We start from the raw sequence: 11,825 nt of genomic DNA, 5'->3' as shown, positions 1-11,825 counted from the left end.
CATTCCCCTTGCCAAAGCCATGACCTAGACGTTTTGAGATTTGTTACTATTGCTGCAATGTTTTTATATAATGTTGGAATAATTTCGGAGTTTGCGGCTTATAATAGTGTAACGAATTCACTGACAATGCTAGGGTCTACAGTAACTCCGATTTCGTATTTTTTGGGTTGTGCCGCTATTGCAGCCCACAAGCGTTAGGAGTGAGTGAAACCCCGTACCGGCACATACCCTACTCCTATCTGCTCAAGGCTTAACGTCATCCCATGGATGAATTGCCAACAACAGCGTCATATGCCCTCACTCCATATGAGAGACTATGGAGAGGTTTGATATTGAATCCAGACTCTTGGCACGCAGTCTAGTGATTATAAATAATAATTGTATATCATCTCTTGTACCGTTCCGGCCAATATTTTGATGGTGAACGGTTTTCGACAAATGGGACTGTTTCGAAAAATGAAGGTATCGGCCAAAGAAAAGCAAGGGCGTGAAAGTAAGATTTTCTAGGCCGTCGGGGTTGGAAGAGAACAAGGGAGTCAGATAGAAAAGATTGAAAGGAAGTAGCCTGACACAAGGAAGTGGAAGCAATGCCATACACAGCTACGGGAACCGTCCCTGGTCCCTCTCCTAGTCGCCTCTTACGACAGGCAGGGGATACCGCGGATGTATTCTCACCCATAGGGGGACACCCACTGGGCAGGGGGTCAGTATGTGCTTCCAGGTGCAAAATCAGCACTACGGTTTTATTGTAACGATCGCATAATCATTCGAATTATAAACAGCTGGACGAATCCATATTAGTGGTTTTCAAGTCTTAAAAGTAAATCATGGAGAAAAGAATAAAGCAAAGAAATACTATGGTGCACTAGGGACTCCGTGTGGATTGTATGGATGACATGTGTGGATTGAACTTGATTCTTTCGTACTGTTCATGCGACGCATGAGGTCTTGGAATTTGAGTGGATCACTTTACCGATACCGGATACAAGCATCGTCTCATATTTTTACGAGTATCATATGTTTGGAAAACTGTATAGAATTTTTATTTACTGTATTTCCTTCATATCATTTTACATTCCGATTGCGTCCGTGGAGAATAGGAGGCAAGATTATAATTGCGAAATTCGTGCACAACCCTTATATTTCTAAAGTTTCATATGTTTAAAAAAAGAGCTATCATTGTTGTAACCTTTTTCGCATAAGATACGTTCAAGATTTGCAAGGTTTACCACCAAATAATATTGCCAAGAATAGGCCCTTCCTTCGGACTCGTTGTTAGGAAAGTCATAATTCATGTTGTAAAGCTTCATTATATATTTTCATAATACTAGAACGCACACAATACAAATAAAAACCACGTTTAAGCTTAAAGCGAAAATAAAAACTCAATCTCGCATCGCCTTTCCTCAAAACAGTTCAACAGGTTACGTAGATGTAAATCACAAAATCACGAGGGGAATATTTGACGCGAACAGAATAATATAATGCTGGGAATTACAAAGCATGCCTAATTAAAAAAGCAACCAAAATAACCAATTCATAACTCAATGACTATCACTGCCAACTGCAAACTAAACTAACCTAAAAATAGCCTTCAACGAATAACTATGAACAAATGAGTAGTAAGGTAATTATGAACAGTACCGAGCTCGATAGCTGCAGTCGCTTAAGTGCGGCCAGTATCCAGTAATCGGGAGATAGTGGGTTCGAGCCCCACTGTCGGCAGCCCTGAAGATGGTTTTCCGTGGTTTCCCATTTTCACACCAGGCAAATGCCGGGGCTGTACCTTAATTAAGGCCACGGCCGCTTCCTTCCACTTCCTAGGCCGTTCCTATTCCATCGTCGCCATAAGACCTATCTGTGTCGGTGCGACGTAAAGCAAGTACCAAAAAAAAAAAAAAAATTATGAACAGTAAACATTTTACTGCACACGTGACTGACAATACCAATATTGTACGCATATACAATGATAATATAACACAAAATGGGTACAAAACAGAATTTGCCGGGAAAGGACACAAATTGACAATGAGAAATAAACACTCGGTTTAGAGCCGCGAACATGTCAACGTTGTCTACGTTACCATGACAACACGCCATGTTTGTAACATCAACGTGATACTGCATCTCTCGAAAAAAGGCCTTTAACAATAAGGTGTGGCCAAACTGTCAGGACACATTCCTAATACACCAACCTGCCGTCGCATTGAATCCCGAATGCGCTGGTGTATCCATGGAGTATTACGTGTGCATGTTTCAATGCTGATGGACCCTGAAAATGGTTTTCCGTGGTTTCCCATTTTCACACCAGGCAAATGCTGGGGCTGTACCTTAATTAAGGCCACGGCCACTTCCTTCCAACTCCTAGGCCTATCCTATCCCATCGTCGCCATAAGACCTATCTGTGTCGGCGCGACGTAAAGCCCCTAGCAAAAAAAAAAAAAAAAAAATGCTGACGGAAGGTATTTTTAACAGAGTTCCATGTGTTATGCTGGTACGTTCAGTTCCTGTGTTTTCCCCATGATTAACGTACTAAGTTGTAGAAAATGAGTTCTAACTAGAAAATAAAGCGTTTCCGGATCCATGTCCATATAACATATTTTTTTCTACGTGTGGGGAATATGCCTAGGAGCTGCCTAGCTGAGGCGGTGAAAGCCTGTTCCGTTCATCTGGAAGGACTTTGGCTCGGTTTCAGAAAGTCGAAAAATTTAGAAACAAAATTTCCTTTTCTGAAGAGACACTTCGCCCAAAGGTTCACGCAGCCTACCCCACTGTTCAGTACCAAATTCATTCCTGGGGGCAAAGGCCGCTAATCATAGAGCTAATCACTCAGTCTCATTCACTAGACGGGGAGGGGGTCACTGATTCTCTTCAGACTTTGGGAGGTTGAACTACGCCAGAAATAAACATATACTGTACGTGTTCGAGAGTTTCTGTTCTCTTCATTTTACGAAAAAATGACAATTTAAATTGAACGGTCCGCATACCCGATGGCGTGCAAGCATCTGCAGCACCATTAGCATAGTGATTAGTGTCTACGCGGTCGTCTCGGTTTTTAATTTTTTATTTTCACCTCCATTTTCTCTAAACTTTTATCAGTTCTTTCCTTTGTCCGTGTGGACTAGGGAATGTGCAGATTAATTTTGTTTGAAGATCATATGTACCAAGCGAGCTGATCGTGTGGTTAGGGAATAGGTAAGAAGGTGGAAGGAATCTGTTGTGATGTATGAATAGCAACTGCCCGGGCATTTCCTTGGAAGAGAAAGTGGGAAACGACCGAAAACCATTCTCTGGAGAGCGGACGGCGGGGTTCGAACCCACTCGTCTAATGAATGCAAAGCTTGGCTTCATAGTCGTAGCGCCTTCACAAGTGTGACCACTCCGCTCGGTTTGAAAATCATAGAGACCCGCAGTGTTTTATTCTGCAATAAATCAAAGTGATTCGTGTATGAAATTACTAAGAAAATGTAGGTATATAGTAAACGTGTACAATTAACATTGTAAATAAAATGTTCTCAAAACAATTCATAGTATGAGGGCTTTTATAAAATGTACTTTTACTGACTTCTCTCGCCTCTTTCTTAGACCTGCAGTAGTAATGATAAAAATACCAGACAAAGTTAGGATTTGTGAATCCGCGAGTGTATTTACTGTGATAATACTACCAAAACAAACAGTAACTTGTCTATGTATTTCCTAGTTCGCATGAATGAAGTAAAAGATGACAGTTAAAAGAAAAACGTAAGAATGGTCGGCTAGCGTGCCTTGAATCCGGGGCGCTCGCGTGGAGGTCAAGGACGCTAATCACTAGACCAGCAGTAGTGCAAATACTCACAAGCTAATTGCCATCAGGTATGCTGGCTGTTACATTTAAAAGGTCAGTGGAACAAACTCTTGCAGACGTAGAATACATATATATTTTTGACCTCGTAAAGCTTAAATGAAATCGGCGATCCCATGCAAAAAGCTTAAAGTACCAAATTTAAAAGAATTAAAATTGAGATGATGGAAAACACGTTTGTAGGAAGCTCAGATCCATGTCAAGCACGGCGTTAAAATTCACGTTCTATGGCAATAATTACCAAATCCCATGGGGTGAATTTTCCAGAACATCGTATCCATGCAGTCAATGAGCAGCCATTTCCGGGGCACGTGACCAGCAGCAACAGAACACTTCGTTTAATTTACGTTGTTGTGTTCGAGGATTTCATTTAATATTATTCAACTAGTCTGTGCTTTCACTGTAAAAAACTTCATTTTGATCACTGTTTCCACGAATCTACTACGCTGGCGTAGCAGGGGGAGAGGTGATACTCCCACGTGGCGGATAGGGGGGTCCTAACCGGCTTGCCGGCGGACTTGAGGGAAATAAAATAACTCTCGCGGACCAAACACACAACCCCCTGTGGGTGAAGGACGCCTACGAAGAATACGCACACGGTATCCCCTGCCTTTTGTAAGAGGTGACTAAAAGGGGCGGCCAAGGGATGATTGTTTTGGAACCATGAAACTACTTGTGATTAGCACCACCAACATCATGGGTCGCCTTTACTTGCGCGTAGTACTACTATATTAGGTACCAAATAGGTTTGTGATTAGTAGCACACAGGAGCACCGTGCGGTCGGCTTTTGCAGTACCTGTGATTAGTACCACCGTATGAGCAGGACCATCATCATCATCATTCCGTGTCCGGTCAGCATTTCCAAAATGTAGCAACTCCGATGGCCTTGTTGTTCGCCTCGATCAGGTCCTGTGTAGTGCAGGGATGTTCTAGTAGGGGACAGATGAGCAGGTGGTTCGGATATTGTGTTACACCACACTCGCAGGATGCGTGTCCATCAGCTGGAAGTATGGCCCATTTTTGCATGTTGGTCTTGCAAAGAGGTACGCCCACCCTAAGACGATTAAGTGATCTCCAAATAGGGTAGGGCAGGTCATTTCCTGGAGCTAGCTCTTCCTTTGCAGGAGTATCAGGCGGCAGCACGCTCTTCCACCTGGTGATGCGGTTAGACTCAGGTGTTCCTACCAGTGGTTGAGTCCTGGTGATGAAGCTCTTTCTCGACTTCAGTCGACAGACTACAGCCTGGTGATCATAGCTACCATGGTTCTGCCTTGCCTGTGATTAGTACCCACTATATGAGGAACACCACGGGATAATGGAAGGTCCCTGTGGTTAGTACTCTTGTGTGATGAACACCATAGGTTTGCGTTGCCTGTAAATGGCGCCGCAAAGTGAGAAAAACATAGGTCTCTATTATATGTCGAATTTCATAACCTCTGAGTAGTATAATAATGTGTGGAATACCGCAAGTCTCTGCTACTTTTGATTAGTACCGCAACATGACAAATATCATGGTTCTACTTTCCTAGCGATCAGTACCGTCATGAGGGGCCGATAACTTGGATTTTGGATCCCTTTTAGACTGCAAGCATCATCGTTTCAGTGTTATGCTATAGCAGCAGTCCCTTGGTCAGTAATCCTATTCTTTTACGTCAGTTTGTGTGAATGTAAAGCATTGCGGGTCGCATCCACTGATTGTTTTAAATTCATGTCCATCCATTCATTCTTCGTTCTCACGCTTTGAATTCTGGTCAGTGGAGGATTTGGGATTTTTATTTTGTCATTGCATTTCATCTCATTTCGTACCATCAGGGGCCGATGACCTAGATGTTAGCCCCTTAAAACAAGCATCATCATCATCATCATCACTGTTTATTTATACAGTCAGTTTTCTGATGACTACAGTAAAATTTAAACCGTTCAGATAGAAATATTTAGAGTTTCAGTGCCAGAAAGTACCCAATCCAAAGACTTACTTTGTATAATAATGCATTTATGCTATCTGAACTTCGACCGGGCGAGTTGGCCGTGCGGTTAGGGGCGCGCAGCTGTGAGCTTGCAACCGACAGATAGTGGGTTCGAACCCCACTGTCGGCAGCCCTGAGAGCGGTTTTCCGTAGTTTCCCATTTTCACACTAGGCAAATGCTGGGGCTGTACATTAACGGAAAAAACCTATGTGAAATTAATGAAAGTGCTAAAATGAATTTTCAGTTGAAATTGTACATTCCTATTTTTCCTCTATGCTGTAAAATGTTACTTTTGAATATGGTGCCTTTTAGAAATAAGCCCCTCATGTGTGTGGCTTTCCATTATTAGTGCCAAGGTTACAGATAGTGGAAAACTTGTACACGTTGTTACCTCTATTTGAATGCGGGCTGTTACTATCTGCGTCTAACGAGAAGTCACGACAGCTTGTTGGTACGGCACGAGTAATAAATACTACACCAAGCTACGGTAGACAAAGCGAGCTCTCTGAAACAGCTGCATGTTTATTATTAAACTGGTTTTGTGCTGTGCATACAGTAAATGTGTAACTAAGGCACAATTGAATGGATAAAAACCACAACGGTATAAGTGACATTTAAAAAAAAATGAGTTAAGTGCAGGATGTAACTCGGGAAGGATGTTTCCTTTCACCAACAAAGAGATACAAGTGATAGCGGTAATGTTCTGCGCTCTAGTGATGGGTGGTATAACTACAAATAGCATGCTTTGTATGAGTTTTAAAATGTTTAAATGCTTTTTTCTCTGAATGACCAAAATGCTACTTATACCGTTATGGCTTTCATCCAGTCAATTGCTGTATCACTTTGAAACATCACAACAGCTCACTTCGCAAGAATCACCGCTTAGGGAACCGATGTTTATTATCATGGCTTGAGACTTACGATTGGCGCATGCGCCGCAGCTATGATTACCGCTCGCACTGCTTACCCCGCATCCACGTGATTTCTCGTCAGAAGACCATAGTACTATCGTCGTCGGATAAAACTATCAAACCCCCTTTTTTTTGTACACACAAGCAAACTGTCCGTTTTGTTTCTTGTTTCGAAGGGCTGTTAGGATTAATCTAACTGAAACAATGAATTGAAGAAGCTTAGTTACCATATTATCGAAGTTAGTATGCGCTCTAGCTTTTTTTTAAAGTGAGTGTACCGGTTCACTGTGCTCCTGTAATATCTGTGTGGCTTGCCTTGATAAGCTGTGTGCAAGCTTCGTCATGTTTGACTCTCACAAACTATTATAATGCGTGCTTTGTGTGATACCGGAGTCTACTTGTAATGAACCTCACATTATGCTCTTTAGGCACACTCCTTGCCGCTCCCGTTGCTTGATTATAGAGACAGAGCTCAAACGTGTTGACCACCATCCATGTATTGCAAGCGCTTAGAGACAGCGTAAGCGGGTTAGCCAAAATATACCGACATTCCACTACCGTACCCGTTCATCACTAAATGCAGGATTTTTCTGGCCATCCAAGGCGTGCGTATCTCAAAAGATTAAGAGGCGGCCGGAGCTGGAACGGCCGGCCACCAGCTCAGTAGTTGTTGTAACATGGGTCAAAAGTTTGTAAGAGTTTCTATAAGGAAATGGATCAAGGTAAAATTATTTTGTTTTTATAGCGTACGGTAGTCTGTGATACACTGTTCATTAGTGTAAAAGCATTTTAAAAAGAAATGCAAGTATAGTTATAAAACGGTAGTTAAAATAACGAATCTCCATATGAAATTGAGCTCTGAACCGCGGTTTTCCTAAACTTGTTTTAAGTCAAAATGGTATTCAAATTAGAAGCAAACTATACCGTAGGGAAGTTTATTTTTTTCTCTAAGCGGCTACTTTAACATACTTCAAAATTAGGGATTCTTTATATATTTAATCGTGATTTTAATAAAGCTCTGCTTATTGACTTCCGAGTGTCGGCCGAATTCTAGTGCTGGTAGTTCAGCCAGTTTCCGTCAGGTGCCGCAGCGTCACCAAGCCTTGTCCTTGAAGAGGGATGATGACAGATCAGCTCTTACCCACGCAGGGATGTGGTGAGTGAGATCTTCAGCTGCTATCAGTTGCTTCCTCATCCTTGCTTCATAACAAGCGGCAGTGGACACGCTGACAACACTTCGTTACGCGCTAGTTGTGGTATGACCTTTCAATAGCACGTTATATTTTTTACCGAGTGCATTGGAATGGCAAAATGCTTGATTTGTAATAAGACATTAAACTTCATTAAATTTTTTAACACTGGGCGAGATGGCCGTGCGGCTGTGAGCTTGCATCCGGGAGATAGTGGGTTCGAACCCCACTGTCGGCAGCCCTGAAGATGATTTTCCGTGGTTTCCCAATTTCACACCAGGCAAATGCTGTGGCTGTACCTTAATTAAGGCCGCGGCCGCTTCCTTCCAACTCCTAGGCCTTTCCTATCCCATCGTCGCCATAAGACCTATCTGTGTCGGTGCGACGTAAAACCACTAGCAAAAAATATTAACATTCATCGACATTATTCTTTAAAACACGCCGAAGAATATGACAAATATGTTGGTGAAGAACACCATGAAATTGCGAATGAACTTAAAACAGTTGCCTTATCAGAGGTAGATGTTACCTGACTTTAATGAATTTTCTTTGTTATATTAGTGACGCAATGATGCTTACTATTCAAAATAAGACAATTAACTTATTTTTATTGGTAATTGTAGGTCGGAGGTGAATCGTCAGTTCGAATAAGCTACAACATATCTTACTAAAAGAATGGCTAAATAGCGTAACGTTACAGAAAGAGATTGCAGTAATGGTTGAGAATCCGCATACTGAATAGTACTTGCTAGTAGAATAAGAATAAATTGCTATAAATATACGTTGTTCCTCTTTCAGTTGTAGCCTATTACAATATGTGCAGTGGCGGTTCTAGATACTTAAAAACCGAGCTGGATAGCTGCAGTCGCTTAAGTGCGGCCAGTATTCAGTATTCGGGAGATAGTAGGTTCGAACCCCACTGTCGGCAGCCCTGAAGATGGTTTTCCGTGGTTTCCTATTTTCACACCAGGCAAATGCCGGGGCTGTACATTAATTAAAGCCACGGCCGCTTCCTTCCCACTCCTAGCCCTTCCCTCTCCCATCGTCGCCATAAGACCTATCTGTGTCGGTGCGACGTAAAGCAACTAGAAAAAAAAAGGGTGGGGGTGGGGGGGGGGGTTGTTTGGAATTGAAAGTCTTGGTAACGGAATTCAAAAGAAAAGTAACCATGACAATGAATATTGAATTTTCACGACCGCATTGTAATCGAAACAGACTTTCAACGTATTAGGTCGTGTTACGAACATGTAGTACGTGTTGAAAGTCTGTTTCGATTACAATGCGGTCGTGAAAATTCAATGTTCATTGACATGCCCCACAACGGGCGACTTAAACGCACTCTACAGTGTGCTAGCAGCAGTGCCAGACCTGTAGCTCAGATCCTTTCAAACAGAACAAAGATGGCCTAGGCCACCATAGCTCAATTGGTAGAGCAACCGACGCGAAATCGGGAGGTTGTGGGTTCGGATCCCACTGGTGTCCGGCTGGCCATTGTTGTTCTGTACTTAACATTTCTTCAACACGTACTACATGTACGTAACACGACCTAATACGTTGAAAGTCTGTTTCGAAAAGTAACCATGTTTATGAAAATACAATGGGCAATATTAGCGCAATCATTAACATGTTTATTTCAAATACGTTATATCTGTAAATTATCAATTTCTTTATTAATCAAGGAATTTTAAAATAATTAATTCACTAAATTGAGCCCCCAGCCCCGCCAGGGCTAGAATCGCCACTGGATATGGGTTCAAATCTACGTTTGTTACTAGTGTGCACGGAAACTCACCGCTGCACTGCTTCCCTTGCTCTCGATACGAGACTTGCAGGCGGACCTCCCCTGTTTCTGCATTACAACCCTCCTTGAGGCTCCGTGCATGTGTCACTGTTTGTAATACCCTTTACAGCTGGGACAGATAGAACGCAACCGTTTCGGGAACACAACCGTTGTTGAATGAAACAATTACAAGAATATAACCGTTTTTCAGTTGCAGTGCGGTGGTGGTGATTATTGTTTGGTTTTTTGCTAGGGGCTTTACGTCGGGATTATTGTTTTAAGAGGAAGTACAACTAGGCAACCATCCGCTATATAACACTAATCAGAGAGAAAAAATGGAAGGGATCCGACACTTCGAAAAATGAAGGTATCGGCCTAGGAAAGACAAGGGCCACAAACGGCGTGAAAATGAAAGACTCCATAGGCCTCCTTACGTAATACCGTCGGGGTCGGAAAAGAACAAGCGTTGACTAAATGTGGTCGGATAGGATAGATGAGAGAAGAGAATATCGTCTACTGCAGCTGGTTATTCAAGGGAAGATACAAGGCAAAAGATGACCAGGAAGAAGGCGCATTCCTTGGATTGATAATTTGAAAACTTGGTTCAACTGTTCCACTACTGTGCAACATCCAAAGCAAGAATCTCTATTATGGTAGCCGATCTTCTGAAAGGAGATGAATCGAGCTCGATAGCTGCACTCGCTTAAGTGCGGCCAGTATCCAGTATTCGGGAGATAGTAGGTTCGAACTCCACTGTCTCCCCCTGTGGTTGGGGGTGGTAGAACAAAACCCACGGTATCGCCTGCCTGTCGTAAGAGGCGACTAATAGGGGGCCCAGTGGCTCTGTACTTTGGAGCGTGGGCTGTTGACTACGGGGCCCTTAGCTGAGTCCTGGCATTGCTTCCACTTACTTGTGTCAGGCTCCTCACTTTCATCTATCCTATCCGACCTTCCTTGGTCTACTCTTGTTCTCTTCCGACCCCGTCGCTATTAGGTATGCGAGGGGTAGGGAGTCCTTCATTTTCGCGCCCTTCGTGGCCATTGTCTTCCTTTTACCAATATCTTCATTTTTCGAAGTGTCGGATCCCTTCAATTTTTTCTCTCTGATTAGTGTTAATAGAGGATGGTTGCCTAGTTGTACTTCCTCTTAAAACAATAATCACCACCACCCCACTGTCGGCAGCCCTGAAAATGGTTTTCCGTGTTTTCCCATTTCACACCAGGCAAATGCTGGGGCTGTACCTTAATTGAATCGATTATTTCAGAAACCAGTCAAGCGCCAAGTCCGTTATTTTTGGGAAATGAAAAAAACTGTCTAGCATCAGACAAAATGTTATGGTAGGGGTTTTAATATTTTAGCACGAAAGTATTATATCTCTTAATAATTTCTATCTAAGGAAAAATATTTTGTGCTTATTAACTTTGCTATAAAAAACCGGAAAATATTTCCACTTAACTGGTTTCTGAAATAAACGAGTGTTGCAAACATATTTTTATGGGATAAACTTGAGTTTTGAAGGGATTTTGTCATAAACCCCATATTTGTTTTTAAAAAACATATTTTAATAGGTTTAGACTGTATTGCTGATACAAAAGGATGAAATCAGCAATGCCTGCTCATCATGACAAAAGGTAATCAGTCCTCATAAACAAACTCCACAGCACATTCTGTCTCTGTATTAGGCCTTGTAAAATGCTGTCATAAAAGTGTTCATATTCCATCAGGTAAGGTTTTAAGGCATTTAATTCACGTATCGTCTTGATATTGATGGGCACCTAAAACAAACAGTAACAAAGAATAATGTGGGGCTCAGACCAGGTACTTCCTTGTCTGAGTAAGAAATATAACCTTCTCCTTTTACCCTTGCATTCCGAATAATATTACGTGTGTGAGTTTGTTTGTCTACCAATCCTCGTTTCCTTTTTAGATACAGGTTCGTCTTCTGAATTATTATTTTTTTGCTAGTGGCTTTACGTCGCACCGACACAGATAGGTCTTATGGCGACGACGGGATAGGAAAGGCCTAGGAGTTGGAAGGAAGCGTCCGTGGCCTTAATTAAGTTACAGCCCCAGCATTTGCCTGGTGTGAAAATGGGAAACCACGGAAAACCATCTTCAGGGCTGCCGACAGTG

General features: G+C 42.3%; 1 non-coding gene across 1 annotated transcript; it reads left to right on the top strand.

Moving 5' to 3' along the window:
* Positions 1-9,320: 9,320 nt before the first annotated feature.
* On the top strand, positions 9,321-9,397 carry TRNAS-CGA (transfer RNA serine (anticodon CGA)). The gene has a single exon. It is a non-coding gene; the product is annotated as a tRNA-Ser (tRNA).
* The last annotated feature ends 2,428 nt before the right edge of the window (positions 9,398-11,825 follow it).

Source organism: Anabrus simplex, chromosome 3 (genome assembly GCF_040414725.1).
Source record: "Anabrus simplex isolate iqAnaSimp1 chromosome 3, ASM4041472v1, whole genome shotgun sequence".
Classification (NCBI taxonomy): Eukaryota; Metazoa; Arthropoda; class Insecta; order Orthoptera; family Tettigoniidae; genus Anabrus; species Anabrus simplex.
The sequence above is the reverse complement of the archived record's forward strand: the minus strand, read 5'-3'. Positions and strand labels throughout refer to the sequence as shown.